The sequence below is a fragment of the Salvelinus fontinalis genome, chromosome 8 (assembly GCF_029448725.1).
Source record: "Salvelinus fontinalis isolate EN_2023a chromosome 8, ASM2944872v1, whole genome shotgun sequence".
In the NCBI taxonomy this organism is placed as follows: domain Eukaryota; kingdom Metazoa; phylum Chordata; class Actinopteri; order Salmoniformes; family Salmonidae; genus Salvelinus; species Salvelinus fontinalis.
Window position 1 is genome coordinate 3,496,482 of NC_074672.1, and position 6,298 is coordinate 3,502,779.

Consider the following 6,298-nt stretch of genomic DNA (forward strand, 5'->3'; position numbering starts at 1 on the left):
CGCCTTCCAGACCCTTGACGTGAACTGGGGACCCCGATCAGACACTATATCCTCAGGCACCCCATAATGCCGGAAAACATGTGTAAACAGAGCCTCCGCAGTTTGTAAGGCCGTAGGGAGACCGGGCAAAGGGAGAAGACGACAGGACTTAGAGAACCGATCCACAACGACCAGGATCGTGGTGTAACCCTGTGAAGGTGGAAGATCAGTCACAAAATCCACTGACAGGTGCGACCACGGCCGTTGAGGAACGGGTAAAGGTAAAAGCTTACCTCTAGGCAGGTGTCTAGGAGCCTTGCACTGGGCGCACACCGAACAGGAGGAAACATAAATCCTCACGTCCTTAGCTAAAGTGGGCCACCAGTACCTCCCATCAAGACAGCGCATCGTCCGACCTATCCCAGGATGACCAGAGGAGGGTGATGTGTGAGCCCAATAGATCAATCGGTCGCGGACAGCAGACGGAACGTACAGACGACCAGCTGGACACTCAGGAGGAGAGGGCTCTGCACGTGACGCCCGCTCAATGTCCGCGTCCAGCTCCCACACTACTGGCGCCACCAAACACGACTCTGGGAGTATGGGAGTGGGATCCATGGGTCGCTCCTCTGTGTCATACAGCCGAGACAATGCGTCTGCCTTGACGTTCTGGGAGCCTGGTCTGTAAGTAAGCGTAAACACAAAACGAGTGAAAAACATGGCCCACCTTGCCTGGCGAGGATTTAGTCTCTTCGCCTGCCGGATGTACTCCAGATTGCGGTGGTCAGTCCAGATGAGAAAAGGGTGATTAGCCCCCTCAAGCCAATGCCTCCACACCTTCAAGGCTTTTACAACAGCTAACAGCTCTCGGTCCCCCACATCATAGTTACGCTCCGCCGGGCTGAGCTTCTTCGAAAAGAAAGCACAGGGGCGAAGCTTTGGTGGCACACCCGAACGCTGAGAGAGCACTGCTCCTATCCCAGCTTCGGATGCGTCCACCTCTACTATGAATGGCAAAGAGGGATCCGGATGAGCCAACACAGGCGCCGAGGTAAACAGAGCCTTCAGTTTACCAAAAGCCCTATTCGCCTCGGCCGACCACTGCAAGCGCACCGGTCCCCCCTTTAGCAGTGAGGTAATGGGAGCTGCAACCTGACCAAAACCCCGGATAAATCTCCGGTAGTAATTGGCAAACCCTAAAAAACGCTGCACCTCCTTTACCGTGGTTGGAGTCGGCCAATTACGCACGGCTGTAATGCGGTCGCTCTCCATTTCCACTCCTGAAGTGGAAATCTGATGCCCTAGGAAGGAGATGGATTGTTGGAAGAACAAGCATTTCTCAGCCTTGACATATAAACCATGCTCCAACAGGCGACCAAGCACCCTGCGCACCAAGGACACATGCTCAGCGCGTGTAGCAGAGTATATCAAAATATCATCGATATACACCACTACACCCTGCCCGTTCAGGTCCCTGAAGATCTCATCTACAAACGATTGGAAGACTGATGGAGCATTCATCAACCCATATGGCATGACCAGGTACTCATAATGACCTGAGGTGGTGCTAAATGCCGTCTTCCACTCATCACCCCTCCTAATACGCACCAGATTGTACGCACTCCTGAGATCCAATTTTGTGAAGAAGCGGGCCCCGCGCATTGACTCCATTACTGTATTAATCAAAGGTAGCGGGTAACTATATTTTACCGTGATTTTATTAAGGTCTCGATAATCAATGCACGGGCGTAAACCGCCATCCTTCTTCTTCACAAAAAAGAAACTCGAAGAGGCGGGTGAAATGGATGGCTGAATGAACCCCTGACGCAGGGATTCAGAGATATAATTATCCATAGCCACTGTCTCCGCTTGCGACAGAGGATACACATGACTCCTGGGATATGCAGCGTCTACCAGGAGATCTATCGCACAATCCCCCTGTCGATGGGGTGGTAATTGAGTCGCCTTCTTTTTACAGAAGGCGAGTGCCAAATCGGCATATTCTGGGTGAATGCGCACGGTGGAAACCTGGTCTGGACTTTCCACCGTAGTAGCACCAACGGAAACCCCTACACACCTACCTGAGCACTCTCGCGACCACCCCGTGAGAGCCCTCTGTGGCCAAGAAACAGTGGGGTTATGAGTAGTTAACCAGGGTAGGCCTAACACCACAGAATACGCAGGGGAATCAATAAGGAAAAGACTAATCTTCTCCTTGTGACCCTCCTGCGTTATCATAGACAAAGGTGCGGTGACCTCCCTGATAAACCCTGACCCTATTGGTCGACTATCTAAGGCATGAATAGGGAAAGGCATATCAACAGAAACAACAGGAATCCCTAAACTATGAGCAAAATATTTATTAATGAAATTCCCAGCCGCGCCTGAATCTACTAGCGCCTTATACTGGGAATGCAGGGAAAAATCCGGAAAGGTGACAGAGACAAACATAAGTGCAGCAGAGGGCTCTGGATGAGTATGGTGCCTACTCACCTGGGGTGATGCCAGAGTGCCCTGCCTGCCTTCTCTATTCCCAGAGGAACCAACCCGACACCGATCAGCAGTGTGATCTCTGCGATCATAGATGGTGCTCGAGCGGGTACCCCCTCCGGTCTCCCTGCGCACCATCCCTCCCAATTCCATAGGTTCGGGAGAGAGAGTGCGGGAGGATGGAACAACCAGACCCCGATCTAGACGTCCCCGAGTAGCCAGCATGTTGTCCAGCCTGATGGACATATCCACCAGCTGGTCGAAGTTGAGGGTGGTGTCTCTACAGGCCAGCTCCCGACGGACGTCCTCGCGTAGACTACAATGGTAGTGGTCGATCAGGGCCCTGTCGCTCCATCCAGCGCCGGCAGCCAAAGTCCTAAACTCCAAAGCGAACTCCTGAGCACTCCTCGTCCCCTGCCTTAGATGATAGAGGAGCTCACCTGCTGCTCTGCCTTCGGATGGGTGGTCGAATACCTTCCGGAAATGGCAGATGAGCTCCTCAAAATGGTCCAACGCCTTATCCTCTCCACACACAGCGTTGGCCCACTCCAGGGCTTTCCCGGTAAGGCATGAGACGAGGGCGAAGCTTTTCTCACGGTCTGATGGTACTGGAGAGACCGTGGCCAGATACAAGTTCAGTTTTAGGAGAAAACCCTGGCAGCTGGCAGTATCTCCATTGTATCCTGTGGGTAGGGATAACTGGATCCTGTTCTGTTCCGGAGGATAAAAAACGTTCACAGGAATTCCAGGTGGTGGTGGAGGTACTGGAAAAGCTCCCTGTCTCTCCCAGCGGTCCATACTCTGGACAATGCGATCCATGGCAGCGCACAGTCTGTCAATCTCCTCCGCGTGTTCCAGGACGCGTTCCTCAACCTCCATTAGCGAAGTGCCTCCTCCTGCTGACTTCATTTTTTATGGTCAGAGATTCTGTCAACGTCGTGTGTATAGGTGGCAGGGAAGTCAGACGCAGGAGAGTAAACGATGTGTATATGGAGACTTTTAACCTGTCTAGGATCAGCGTGGCGCTAGCGGCACACCCCCCCCCCCCCCACTGAAAAACCAGTGCCGCGAAATTCAAAAAAAATATTTTTTTAAAATATTTAACTTTCACACATTAAAGTCCAATACAGCTAATGAAAGACACAGATCTTGTGAATCCAGTCAACATGTCCGATTTTTAAAATGTTTTACAGGGAAGACACAATATGTAAAGATGTACATCTATTACCTAAAAACACATTAGCATAATCCACCATCTTTTATTTGTCCACCAACACCAGTAGCCATCACCAATTCGGCTAAACTAAGATATTTATAGCCCCTAACCAACAAAAAAACTAATTAGATGACAGTCTGATAACATATTTATGGTATGGGATAGGTTTTGTTAGAAAAAAGTGCATATTTCAGGTAGATGGCATAGGTTACAATTGCACCCACCGTCACAAATGGAATAGAAAAACTACTTAGAGCAACGTGTTTACCTACTTACTAATCATCAAACATTTCGTAAAAATACACAGCATACACGAATCGAAAGACACAGATCCTGTGAATACAGACAATATTTCAGATTTTCTAAGTGTCTTACAGCGAAAACACAATAAATCGTTATATTAGCATAGCACATACCACATAGCAGCCCAGCATTGATTCTAGCCAAAGTGAGCGATAAAAGTCAACATCGCCAAAAGATATTAATTTTTTCATTAACCTTCTCAGAATTCTTCCGATGACACTCCTGTAACATCACATTACAACATGCATATACAGTTTGATCGAAAATGTTTATATTTAGCCCCCAAAATCATGGTTAGACAATGTGAAATGTAGCTCAGTTGGTCAGAAAATGTCCTTGCGCCACTTAGACAGTGATCTACTCTTATACATAAATACTCATAAACGTGACTAAAAAATATAGGGTGGACAGGGATTGATAGACAATTTAATTCTTAATACAATTGCGGTATTACATTTTTTAATTTATCCTTACTTTTCAATACAGCTTGCGCCAAGCGAAGCTACGTCAAAAAACATGGCGTCCTAAGCCACTAAAATGTTTCGACAGAAACACGATTTATCATAATAAAAATGTCCTACCTTGAGCTGTTCTTCCATCAGTATCTTGGGCAAAGGATCCTTTCTTGGGAGGAATCGTCTTTTGGTGGAAAGCTGTCCTCTTGCCATGTGGAAATGCCAACTGCGTTCGGGATGAACTGAAAGCGTGCCCACCTATTCACAGCGTTAAAGAAATAAATGTCCCAAAATCGCACTAAACGGATATAAATTGCTATAAAACGCTTTAAATTAACTACCTTATGATGTTTTTAACTCCTATAACGAGTGAAAAGATGACCGGAGAAATATAACAGGCTAAACTAACGCTTGGAACAGGAGAGGGTCGGTGTCCTCCACGCGCGTGACGCACCAAGAAAAGACTTGCTAGCTACAGGGTTTTTTGATTTATAGGGCCTGTGAACGCGCAATCGACCCCATTGGAATCGTCATCACGTAAAGGCATCCAGGGGAAGACGTAAGAAGTGTCCGTACAGTCATAGCAATATCAGTGCCTTTTTAACTGACTTCAGAACAGTGGCCAACATTTCTGAAATCTGAATCCATGTCAGGGAAATTGCTGTAGAATGGGCTCTGTTCCACTTAGAGACAAAATTTCAACTCCTATAGAAACTATAGACTGTTTTCTATCCAATAATAATAATAATATGCATATTGTACGATCAAGGATTTTGTGGGAAGCCGTTTCAAAAATTACCAAATTAGCATAAATAGTCTAAACAGCGCCCCCATCCCCAACAGGTTAATAAACGTCCATGACATGCTCCAAACACGAGTAATATACATATATCAAAATAAAATGGGTACAAGGACCCATCGCACACCTATACACTAATAAAACAACACTTGACATAAAACAATCTCTGACAAACACATGAAGGGAAACAGAGGGTTAAATACACAACAGGTAATGAATGGGATTGACAACAGGTGTGTGGGAAGACAAGACAAAACCAATGGAAAATGAAAAATGGATCGATGATGGCTAGAAGACCGGTGAAGTCGACCGCCGAACACCGCCCGGACAAGGAGAGGCAACGACTTCGGCAGAAGTCGTGACATTAATGGACCCAAAATGTGCTTTTCTTTCAAAAAGAAGGACATTTCTAAGTGACCCCAAACGTTTGAACGGTAGTGTAAGCACGTGTAAATGGAACGTAATCCCCTTTTTATGCACTTTTCTCCCTGACCTTGAACTTAAGCATGAGAATAGCATGCTATTCTGCTGTTATTCGTTCGGGGTGGACATCTAAGAAATGTGGAGGAGATGTGTCTCCAGACACGCCGTATTCTGACTTTGATTTAATTCCCTCATAATTCCACCTTTATACGTGAGGAAACCATGAATAAGGTCGAGCAAACATGCCAGTTGGAAGTGGAAAAAGCATATTGTCACGTCTGCTCCTGCTCCTCCGGCGTACGACGTCGCCAGAGTACTAACCACCGGTCCTGGGATTCATCATTACGCACACCTGGCACTCATCATTACGTGCACCTATGAAACATTATGATTCACACCTGGACTCCCTTACCTTCATCATTTCCTCCCCTTTATATGTCACTCTCCCAGGTTCACTCACCAGTTGGTTTTGTTCTTGAGTATCGGCGTACTGCCTTATGTTAGTGTCGTGTGCTTGGTTTTGTTGTAAAACGTTTCACCTGCTTCTGCTTCTGACTCATCATTACACATATACTTTCTTTTTTTAAATGGAAATAACAGAAATCTCTAACAATGTAATCTATAAATTGATAA